Below are 12,616 nucleotides of genomic sequence, written 5' to 3'. Positions count from 1 at the left end.
AATCATGCCACCCGAGGCAGTCACCTCACCTTGCCTCCTGGGTGAGCTGGCCCGTGGGTGAGCAGTGAAGTGGCAAGTTTGCTGATGATGCTAAATTGTTCAGGGTCCTGAAAACAAAAAGAGACTGTGAAGAGCTCCAAAAGGACCTTTCCAGACTGGGCAGTAAAATTCAATTCAATGTAAACAAGTGTAAAGTGACATATGTTGGGACAAAAAATAAATAAATCTCAATTTCACACATGCTCATGCGGTATTATTATTATTATTATTATTATTATTATTATTATTATTATTACCATCTGGCTGGGTTTCCCCAACCACTCTGGGCAGCTCCCAACAGAATATTAAAAACATGATAAAATATCAAATATTAAAAACTTCCCTAAACAGGCTGCTGTCAGATGTCTTCTAAAAGTCAGATACTTATTTATTTCCTTGACATCTGATGGGAGGGCGTTCCACAGGGTGGGTGCTGCTACCGAGAAGGCCCTCTGCCTGGTTCCCTGTAACCTCACTTATCGCAGTGAGGGAACTGCCAGAAGGCCCTCAGAGCTGGACCTCAGTGTCTATGTAATAATAATAATAATAATAATAATAATAATAATAATAATAATAATAATAATTTATTATTTGTACCCCGCCCATCTGGCTGGGTTTCCCCAGCCACTCTGGGCGGCTTCCAACAAAGATGAAAAATACACTAAAATGTCACATATTAAAAACTTCCCTGACTGACCAGGAATGAGACCTTGGGATGTAGTGGAAACAAAATAAAAAAATTCCTTCCAGTAGCACCTTAGAGACCAACTAAGTTTGTTATTGGGATGAGCTTTCGTGTGCATGCACGCTTCTTCAGATACGTGGGATGTAGCAGATAGCTTGATTAAGATGTCAACCTAGTGTGCAGCAACTGTGAAAAAGGCAAATTCCATGCTAGGGATCATTAGCAAAGGAATTTGTAATAATACTGCTGATATAATGCCATTATACAAATCTGTGGTTTGGCCAGGGCTTTTATTCAGCCAGAACTCACCAGAACTTGGTTACAGCACATCTCAGATGAGTGCCATTGCCATTATGAGAGAACGAGGGAGACGTTCATGGTGAGTTGGAAGATGTAGGGCAGATAAAAGGAAGCAGTGCTTCGCTCAGTACACAATTAAAGGTTAATTCTGTATCCAGGGCAGCTGTTTACCAGCTCCATCTGGTACGCAGGCTGAGACCCTATCTGCCCGCGGACTGTTTCGCCAGAGTGGTGCATGCTCTAGTTATCTCCCGCTTGGACTACTGCAATGTGCTCTACGTGGGGCTACTTTTGAAGGTGACCCGGAAACTACAACTAATCCAGAATGCGGCAGCTAGACTGGTGACTGGGAGCGGCCTCCAGGACCATATAACACCTGTCTTGAAAGACCTACATTGGCTCCCAGTACGTTTCCAAGCACAATTCAAAGTGTTGGTGCTGACCTTTAAAGCCCTAAACGGCCTCGGCCCTGAAGGAGCTTCTCCACCCCCATCGCTCTGCCCAGACACTGAGGTCCAGAGCCAAGGGCCTTCTGGCGGTTCCCTCACTGCGAGAAGCCAAGTTACAGGGAAGATCTTGCTGCATGCCACCCTACTCTGAGTGGCGTGAGATTCCAGGGGGGCCAAGCACTTACCCAGGATTCGTGTTTCCTTTGGAAATGAGGCATAGCAGAGACTGTGGTGTCTATATGATATATGGTTTATTTACACATATATATAACCTGAGCCTACGATGGAAGGGCTCACAGCACTCCACTCCAAGAGGTTCTTGTTTCTCCCATGGCCACAGTCATGGATGTCAGTGCGGTGTAGTGGTTAAAAGCGGTAGACTCGTAATCTGGTGAACCAGGTTCGATTCCTCGCTCCTCCACATGCAGCTGCTGGGTGACCTTGGGCTAGTCACACGTCTCTGAAGTCTCTCAGCCCCACTCACCTCACAGAGTGTTTGTTGTGGGAAAGGAAGGGAAAGGAGAATGTTAGCCGCTTTGAGACTCCTTCAGGTAGTGATAAAGCGGGATATCAAATCCAAACTCTTCTTCTTCTTCTTCAGTAAAAATCAGCCATTGCGCTCTGTCCCTCTTCTAGCTTGCTGTGTTTAACAGACTGCAACTTTTCCCTCCAGCCTGCTGATACTTTCAGTCTGCAACTATTTTTCTTCTAGCCCATATCATCCCCTGCTGCAATCCTAAACCCAACTATGCATTGTTTCTGCTAACTAGCTCTATGTTGAAGGACTTGCTCACACCTCTCTGCCATCAGGCACAGAGTAGTTGCTTTATTAATCACCCATTACCTTCCTTTTATTCTCCATAATGGTTCTTCTCCCAGGCAATTTCCTGAACAGGAAACTGGTTTGGCCTGTATTTTAACACTTTGCTAAATCCACCTTGTGGCAAGCCATTTTAATCCTCCAAGCACAGATTAAACTCCAACACCCACTAGACCCAGGAATTTTAGGGAATGATTTTGCACCCAGGAGTTTAGTGGAGTCAAGGTACCTACATGCTCATAACAATACAGGATGCGAAACACAGTAAGTGCGGCAAAAGTAGTGTGAAAATGCCTTCCTTCACTACTTTGAAACCACACGTGCATATTTTAATGTCCTGGAATAACTGCTGAGTGGGGAAACAATCATGCAAGCTTTCGACATATTAGGGAAAGCCAGCTGCAGTGAGCACCTATTGGCTAGTGCCTATACCAACCAACACACCTCCACCTAGAGGCATTAAAGGCAGACAAGTGTGCATTGCGAGGAATTTCCAACAAGTTCTGTTGGCATAAGCTGTAAACTCCTTGTCCTCTGCCACCAGATATTGCCCGGAATATCATAATAATTAGAATGACAAATGCACATTTGCTCATTTAGCTTAAAGATATTTTGAGCGCAGAATTTGAGTTTCCTTGGGACGGAATTAAGATGCAGTGTTCATTTTGGCACATGATGCACCTAGGGCAATTTGGCTCCTTGGCAGTCATCCTGCCCCAAGAGTCTATGCAGTATTTTGCATCTGTCTCCTGCCCGGCTGAAGCTTACAAGCTGCATTCTGTGTGTGTGTGTGTAAGGTGCTCTGATCCACCTGGACATTCAAGCCTCTGCCACCTGGGTGGGGCCAGGCAAACCTAGAAGCTTCAGGACAGCCCTGAGGGTTTGGCAACCCTATTACTCACCAGTTGCAAGTGCCGCCCCCTATAGGCTGCCCCATCTGTGGTTGCTTAGTGATGTGGCTGGCTACCCTTAGAGCACAGCGGAGCCTGAAGCTTGCCCAAATCCACACTCCTGCATCTCCATGAACTTTTGGACTGCAAACTGAGCAGGAATAGAAACCTAGCGTTAGCGCATGCGTTGCCTCTCTCTCCCTCTCCCTCTCTTTCCCAAAGTGGGAACACACGTTCCCTTCCAGCAGCCCCAGTCCATTCCTGCACACCCAACCTCCACACCTGGACTGCAGCCAAAAACACCTTCCAAACTCCCCCTTCTCTTCCCTCCCTCCCGCTCCCGCTCTGCAGTTTTGGCAGCGCCTGCCACGAGGAGCCTGCTTCAATTTGGAAATGTACTTAAGGCCTTGACTCAGCCGAACTTCTGGGGGCCCAAAGGGCAGGGGTTTTAAAAGGACCCTCAAAAGATGTGTCAAACTGAGCTCCCCTGATCCATTTTGCTTTTCCGAGGAAGATTTAGCAGTCAGAGCCCAGAGCTGGCTAACTGCAGTTCTTCTCCATCTCCTCTCCCAGCTTTAGCCTGCACCGTCTCAAAGAGCCCGGCCCCTCCCTCCTCACATCGCAGTCTATAAATCCATTTGGCTTTTGCAATTCCCCTCCCCCCTTTATGGTCCAATTGCTCTTCTCCCCCCCCCCTCTTCCCTTCGCTATTTTGTTTCAGCCTTTCTTCTCGTTTTCTTTGTTCTTAACTTTTGCCAATATTTTTAACAGCACATTTCTGCAAATTGCTTCCAAAAGTCTGCAGTTGTAGAAAATCTATCACGGAGCTTGGGGTTTGATTCAAAGTTCAACATGGTTTTATATCCTCCCTATAATATCTATTTGAACACGTCCATTGGCCAACACAGAAAGTTAGTTTTGGCTGTGTTCTTTGCTGAGGCTTTCATAGGTTCCCCCCCCCCCAAATCTATTTGCTTTTTCCTTACCAAATGTCAGGAGTGTTTTAACCCTTACCCTTGGAGACAAGGCAGTCCTAGCCAATCAGAAGGGTTTTATGCCTTGGTGCCCCCCCCCCGTACACCTTTGAACATGGACCCTACAATTCAAATTCAGAACTGAATCAAAACTGACTCTTGACTCAAGTATTTTCATCTTTTGCTTCTAATCCCAAGCCATCCTGGCTTGGACCCAAAATTCGCAGTTGGCAGAGAACTCACCTAGGTATTTACAACTCTGGTTCTCGTCCACACGGTTTCATTTGTAGGCCTCTCTTTTACCCTGGCCTGATCTGCTTCTTTCCCCACTTTCTCTCCTTCTATTTCCGGCAAGTCTTTCTTTTCCTGACATTTCAATCTTTCCTGTCCCATCCCCATTCCCCCAATCCCGTCCCCTCCTTGGTTCCACACACATGTCCAGCAGTTCCAGGTTAACACTTACCCTTGGCCTCCCTGGGGGGAAATTCTTGCCCAGACCAGGGTGACACTGGGGCAGAGCCGGCCCACCCTAGAGGCAAAGTGAGGCAACTGCCTCAGGCAGCAGAATCAACAGGAACAGCAGATCCGACCTTCAAGGATTACATCTCCTGATGCTGCCGTAGCAGCTACAGCTATGGCGTGCTCCCTGGAGGCTGAGTCTGCCTCCTCCTCAGGAGATCCGCGGTGCCACTTCTGCCTTAGCCTCTTGACGAATAGGAGGTGAAGAAGAAGAAGAATTTGGATTTAATATCCTGCTTTATCACTACCCTAAGGAGTCTCAAAGCGGCTAACAATCTCCTTTTCCCTTCCTCCCCACAACAAACACTCTGTGAGGTGAGTGAGGCTGAGAGAAGTGTGACTAGCCCAAGGTCACCCAGCAGCTGCATTTGGAGGAGTGGGGAAGCGAACCCGGTTCACCAGATTACGAGACCACTGCTCTTAACCACTACACCACACTGGAGGATATGGTCGGGGCTGCCCTCTGAGGTCTCCTGGGCCCATTCCCCCACCCCCTGACTTGACAGCCTTTGATTCCCTCTTCAGCCATCAGCTAAGGCTAATTTGATTCCTGTTTGTTCCTGAGATAGGTCTTTATTTCCCCTTGTTCCTGATATAAATCTTCACTCAACTCTTCTTCCCTGGCATGAGGAGACGCCATTTTGTGCCAAAATGTTTTGCACTGACCCTGCACCTGGATGAGGTGGTACTCTCTGTGCTTCTCAAACTGCCCCAAATCCACAGTTGGCCAAGAATTCACCCAGTGCATGTCCCCAGCTTAGCCAAGTAGTGCAAGAAAACCAGCACATTTAAAATAAAAAAAGAAATGCAACTTCCAGTGGTTGTCCTCTCCGCCCCCCCTCCCCACTGTTGTCAGTGGGTTGAAATGGGCCTTACACTGGGATAGGTGTTTTAGTTTTGGGACCAAAGGAGGCAAAGAGAACTCACCTAACAAACACACACAGAGTAATTGAGGGTGTCTCCAGGTGACCTGTTTATTGAGCATTCATCTTGATTTATTTCCAGGGATATTAGATGGCATTGGCTATTTAATGAGCATTCACTCATATGTTTGTGAGGAGGTTAAGTGGCATTGCATCAAAGCAAGGGTTATCTCACACTTTCCAGTGCATTTCTCCTCACTTTCCTCACTGCAAAAAGTCCAATTGTGCAAGACCTGAATTTGCTGAAATGGCGACAGTCTGGAAGCACTCCTATTATTATTAAAACAGAAGGTATAGTACTATAATATGATAATGCTATAAACATTATTATAATATAGTGCTGCAGCATTATAGCTCCATAATAATTTAACACTACAGTCATATCTTGGGTTAAATGTGCTTCAGGTTGAGTGTTTTTAGGTTACGCTCCGCGGTGACCCGGAAGTAACGGAGCGTATTACTTCTGGGTTTCGACGCTCGCGCATGCGTAGATGCTCAAAATGGTATCATGTGCATGCACAGAAGCGGCAAATTGCGACACGTGCAGACGTGCAGACGTGGGTTGCATTTGCTTCAGGATGCGAACGGGGCTCCGGAACGATCCCATTCGCATCCAGAGGTACCACTGTATAGCAGAATGACATTATAGAACTATACATCTCTTTGAATTAAAAATAAAATAGCCAAAAAAGGGTATTAGCCAGAGCTCACCATGAACTCATCCCCTGTTCCCTTCTTCTCTTAGAATGGCAGTGGTGCTTACTTGAGAGGTGCTGGAGCCGAGCTCTGGTGAGCTCCAACTGGAAAATAAAAGGCCCTGGTATTAGCAATAATTAAATGATTGATTAAAATAAATATAAAAACAGGGTTATAGAACAGCACCCACCACCAGAGTGATTGTGAAAGTCTGCTGAGCTTTAAATAGATCCAGTCACAGCAGCTATGTCATACCCACTGTTGTGGGCAGACCATAGCAGGATAGATGCATGGAAAAAACCACAATACCCCTGATAGTGTGGAAAGTTAATTGTAATACTGCTTGTAGTTTACAACAGAGAAGATTGGGTAGTACTAGGAGCTACTCACCTGGAAGCAGCCCCAATGTTATTTATGTCCAAGGCGGTTTTGTAGTGCTCCACAAGAACTTGCTATCTATAGACAATAGTGGGATGAATGGACTGCAGGCAAAAATGTCTCTTTCATACTCCTTTCATCACTTCGAATTATCTGTCATTTGTCTTCAGTCACGAATGTCAGTGCCCAGAGTTCGAGATGCAGGCAGCCTGATTAATGACACAGAATGAAGGACTGCTCTAGTCCTGCAGAGACCATATACCAGAACGACGTCTATCTGAACACTTTGGTGAAGAAGAAAATTCTGGTGGGTGCGTGTACCAAATCACTGCCCTCAACATCACGTGCCATTGGTTGCTGACAGGGTTGTGGCATGGAGGGAGTTAGGCTACGCATGCCTTCGGCCACTGCTGCACACACAATGGGTTTTGTTTTCCGTTGTGTAAACTGAACAAAAGACCTCAGTGAAATCTCCAAACGCGAATCACCAGAAGTGGCAGCTGCAAGGCCGACAACTACATTGCAGACTTGGGATACTTTTTGTTGTGTTGTTGTTGCTAAAGGAAGAATATGGAACTTATTAAAGTTTAATTTGGAACTTGCGGGGAGGCTGGTTTCACCTGAACAGCAAGCTCTGTAGAGGTTGCTCGAAACTCGGTCTGTGCAACAGCTGCTCTTTCTGCGCAACAGGCCTCCCGAGTGCAGCAATGCACCATGTAGATCTGCTGCCGCCGTGCCATTTTGTTCTCCAGGCTGCCACAAAACATTCTTGTCGGCAGTCTGTGGCACTCTGCAGAAAGCCACGTGGTGGCAGCTGATCCGCACTGCAAGCCAGCATTGGGATACGTTAGCATATTGTTGCACTAAGACTTGGGAGACCAAACTTCAGATCCATGAAGTTCCTTGCTGGGTGGCCTGGGAAGAAGGGAGAACTACGTATACACTGCCTTGTGCTTCTTGAGAAAGACATGCATGTAATAATATGTGCAGTGTTGGCAAATTTGGCTTCAGGTAACTTCTATGCAGGGACGCGGGTGGCGCTGTGGTTTAAACCACAGAGCCTAGGACTTGCCGATCAGAAGGTCGGCAGTTCGAATCCCCGCGACGGGGTGAGCTCCCGTTGCTCGGTCCCTGCTCCTGCCAACCTAGCAGTTCGAAAGCACGTCAAAGTGCAAGTAGATAAATAGGTACCACTCCAGCGGGAAGGTAAACGGCGTTTCCGTGCGCTGCTCTGGTTCACCAGAAGCGGCTTAGTCATGCTGGCCACATGACCCGGAAGCTGTCTGCGGACAAACACCGGCTCCCTCAGCCAATAAAGCGAGATAAGCGCCGCAACCCCAGATTCGGTCAGGACTGGACCTAATGGTCAGGGGTCCCTTTACCTTTACCTTAACTTCTATGCCTCTTGTCGTTTGTGTGGAAGGGCAGTTGTGCTCCCAGGTTTGAAGGGGACCTGGGGTAGGATATCCTCTGGGTCCCCTCCCCACTATTGCACCACTCCCCCCCCCCGCCCACTTCCATTCTGCTTGCACACTCTCCCCTTGCCTATCAGGTGGCAGAAAGAAAACAGAAACAAACCAGCTAGACTGGTCAAGAAAAAGCGATTTATATGTGTTGTACGTGCGATATAACATTGTGCCACCAGAAGGCGACGTGGAGTACCGTTTTTCTCTACCTGTTTTCCCTGTTCAAATTTACAACGCTTTAAACTGAAACGCTTCTCTGATGTGTCTAGATCCAGCCCCTTTTCTTTCTTCTGTTTGCAGAGGTGGGGTGAAGAAAAAGGGGCCTGTTTGTTCGCTTCCCTGCCAGGTAAGCAGCGGCAGCAGGGGGGAGCAAACAGGACCATTTTTATTTCTTTTCTTCTTTTTTTTAAAAGATATTTATTAAGATTTTACCAAAACATAAGTTTACAAAATAGAAAAAAGTCACACAGGGAAAAAAAGATACAAAAAAGAAGACATAGAAAAATACATAGAAAAGAAAAAAGAAGAATAAAAATACAAAATACAAAAAACAAATAGATAAAAAAGAATTAAAAACAAATCCGTTTTTAGTAACTTTAAACTCATTAGCTTGTTTCCTTGACCTCCTCACACCTCCCCTTTTTGTATTCCCATTTAAATAATCAAATCAGCAAATCCTTACCCTCTTTCGTTTATCTTAACTCTATATCTTAACATATTATAACTCTATATTTTCATCCATTTATCAATTCATTTTTGCATATTCTTATTAACTTTGTTGCTAATGCCACTTATTTTCAATCCAACATCATTTTAACATTCATTAATTTTACAGTGTTTCTGAAGATAGTCTTTAAATTTCTTCCAGTCTTCTTCCACCAACTCTTCTCCCAGGTCTCGGATTCTGCCAGTCATTTCCGCCAATTCCATATAATCCAGCACCTTCATCTGCCACTCTTCCAGGGTGGGTAACTCTTGTGTCTTCCAATACTTTGCAATAAGTATTCTTGCTGCTGTTGTTGCATACATAAAGAAAGTTCTATCCTTCTTTGGCACCAATTGGCTGACTATGCCCAGGAGAAAGGCCTCTGGTTTCTTCAGGAAGGTATATTTAAATACCTTTTTCATTTCATTATAGATCATTTCCCAGAAAGCCTTAATCTTTGGGCACGTCCACCAAAGGTGAAAGAATGTACCTTCATTTTCTTTGCATTTCCAACATTTATTATCGGGCAAATGATAGATTTTTGCAAGCTTGACTGGTGTCATGTACTACCTGTATATCATTTTCATAATATTCTCTCTTAAGGCATTACATGCCGTAAATTTCATACCGGTGGTCCACAACTGTTCCCAGTCAGCAAACATAATGTTGTGACCAATATCTTGTGCCCCATTTTTATTTCTTTCAATAAATAAAACGAGAAAGGGCATTGTCAGGCAGTGGGAAGTGAAGGAGCAGTTCCCTTTGTCATTCTTCAGACCTTTTGACAGAGGTTGCCTCAGGTACACTTGGAAGGAAGGAAGGAAGGAAGGAAGGAAGGAAGGAACTGCTCTATCCTCACCTGTCCTGGCCCCTTACCAGATGGTGATTTGCTTTCCTCTTTTATAAAGCTTTCACAGAGATGTGCTGCCACAGGGTAAAACACCTGAGAGTTGTCTCTGCCGTTTTCATTGGGGCCCAGGGAGGCAGAGCACTCTGGGAAAATTAAGATGGTGGGCATGTCTGCCTGGGGCTCTGCGCCACAGCAGCACACCTGCTTTGTAAAGAGAAATAAAAAGGTGGGGTGAGGGGAGATGTTGCGGTACGTGTTACTGATGTGGTGCTGGGATGACCAGTGACCCGTCTCAGACAGAGGTTGTATCCAGGCCTGTACTATTAAGATATTTTGATTGGAGACACCAGGGGCCTATCTTGGAACCTTCTGCAGACAACGTGTATTTTCTACCCCAGGGAAACGCCTTCCTTGAAGGATTGTCTGCTTCTGCTACTTTAACATAACAGACTTTGCAACTTTAACACCTAGCCTCTAGATCAGTGTTTCCCAACCTTGGGCCTCCAGCTGTTTTTGGACGACATCATGGATGATGGGAATTGTAGTCTGAAAGCAGCTGGAGACCAAATGTTGGGAAACACTGCAGATGTTCCAGCCTACAACTCCCATTAGCTCCAGCCAGCATGGCCAATGGTCAGGGAAAGAGTAGAAGACGCCTGGAGGGCAAAAGCGTAGGGACAGTAAAATATACTTGGAGTTGAGAGTAGATGCCATTCTGAGTTCCTTGGGTCCCGGAGCTGAAGCCTGGATACACGGTGTGAGGCAGTGGTGCGGCAGGTGGCGGTGTTGCAGTGCTGTGTGTGGCGGTGAGCTCAGCGGGATCCTATCTTCGCCACCAGTGAAATATACTCGGAGTCGAGAGTGGATTTCATGCTCTTTATTCAGCTCATAGTGGTGAGGAGGAATAGAAGTACCCCCAGAATGTCTGCTTTATATACGTTATTTACACAATGAGCCCCACGTGATTGGCTAATTCCGGGATTCACCTGTAGGCCAATCAGGCTGCGAATTCAGTTCCACCTGGAGCTGGATTGGGTGGCTGCATTCTGGACCCTATTCTGGATTGGGTGGCTGCATTCTGGATTGCTGCATTCTGGACCCTATTGTTCTAGGACCAATCAGACTGCTGCCTTTTGGATCCTGTTCAACTCAGTACATAACAGACAGCCTGTGTGGAACACACCCTACTGACTAGCTCAGTTGGTTAGTGTGTGGTGCTGATAACAGCAAGACTGCAGGTTCGATCCCCATAAGAGACAGCTGGATGTTCCTGCATTGCAGGGGTTGGATTTGATGTTCCTCAAGGTCCCTTCAAATTCTATGATTCTATGACTATGCGCTGTCTCTCCAAACGGTGTTCTGAACAAAGGAAACAAGTGCACATGAATGAACATCTACCACCCACCACATAAATAGTCAATCACGGTGGCACAGGTCAGGTGCAAGGGAAGAAAGGGGTCTCGTGCCTTTGTTGTAAAGCAGAGAGGTTTTCAGCAACTACAGCTTTTCTGATCCCTACATGACAAGTGGCACGAACCCAAATTTCCCCTCATGTACAAATATTAAAGTTACAGGAGCCCTGCCGAGTCCTCCTTTGCATCTGGTCACGACAGCCCAGGAGCATGTCTGCTTATCAGAACTATAAATGTATTTAATAGCTAATTTTATTTGCTATGCATGTTTAATTCTTAAAATCTTCTGTAACAGGGGGCTCCCTGGGGTTTGCGAATAAGAGCCAAGATGTACTGTTCAGTCTCTTGAATATCATTCACATACATTGACATTTACATGCTATTGCTGTAAGTGATATTTCATAACCGTTGTTTAGAATTTTGTGTCACTTTTTCATATAATAGTTATCTGTCGTGAGGTTGTTTTGTAGGCTCTTCATTCTCTGTTAACAGTTCTAATAATGTTTCAGATATTTGGCTAATATCGGGTCATATTTGTGCCAAACGACAAAATTGCATGATTTACTTTATTTTGAAAAAAGTAAATAGCAGACATAAATAATCAAATCATAGAATTGTAGAGTTGGAAGGGATTCCAAGGGTTAAGTAGTCCAAACTCCTGCAAAACAGAAATCTCAACTAAAGCTTCCAAGACCAATGGCCATCCAACCGCTGCTTAAAAACCTCCAAGGAAGGAGAGTCCACAACCTCCTGATGGATGGAGACAGTTCCACTCTCCAACAGCTTGCTTGTACCATCAGAAAGTTCTTCCTGATGTTTAGTCAGAATCTCCTTTCTTGTAAGTTGAATCCATTGTTTCAAGTCCTAGCCGGCGCAGGAGAAAACAAGCTTGCTGCATCTCCCAGGTGACAGCCCTTTATATATTAAAAGATGGTTCTGATGTTTTTGATCTGTTTTATATTTGTTTTTTGGTTCTCTTTTGTAGGCTATCTTGGAAATCTAGATTAATAAAACTGTGTTGTTGTTTTTAAAAAAGATGGTTCTCATATCTCCTCTCAGTATCCTCTTTTCTAGGCTAAACAAATATGGGGTCCCCAGTTTAGATCAGGACCATGGCAAAAGAGGAGGATATTTAACCCTTTGTCTCCACTCCAATCATGAGTGGAGCTGAGCAGCCAGTTTACATATCAGTTGATCAAGGGCTTTTTTCTGATTAAATACTTTAAAGCTGAGGTGGAAAACCTGTAGCCTTCCAGGTGTTATCATACTCCAACTTCCATCAGCCCCAACCAACATTATCAGCAGTAAAACATGATGGGAATTGTGGTCCAACAGTAGTTGGAGACAGGGCCAGCCCATTTAGGAGGCGAGATAAGGCAACCGCCTCAGGTGACAGGAACCACAGGAGCATCAGGTCCTGATGAAGATCCTTAATCCCCACTTGTTCCTGATGTAGATCTTCATTTCGTGGTTCGCCTCAGGTGCCAAAATATCTTGGGCCAGCCCTAG

This window comes from Podarcis filfolensis, assembly GCF_964270895.1.
Source record: "Podarcis filfolensis genome assembly, chromosome: 17".
Classification (NCBI taxonomy): domain Eukaryota; kingdom Metazoa; phylum Chordata; class Lepidosauria; order Squamata; family Lacertidae; genus Podarcis; species Podarcis filfolensis.
The sequence above is the reverse complement of the archived record's forward strand: the minus strand, read 5'-3'. Positions refer to the sequence as shown.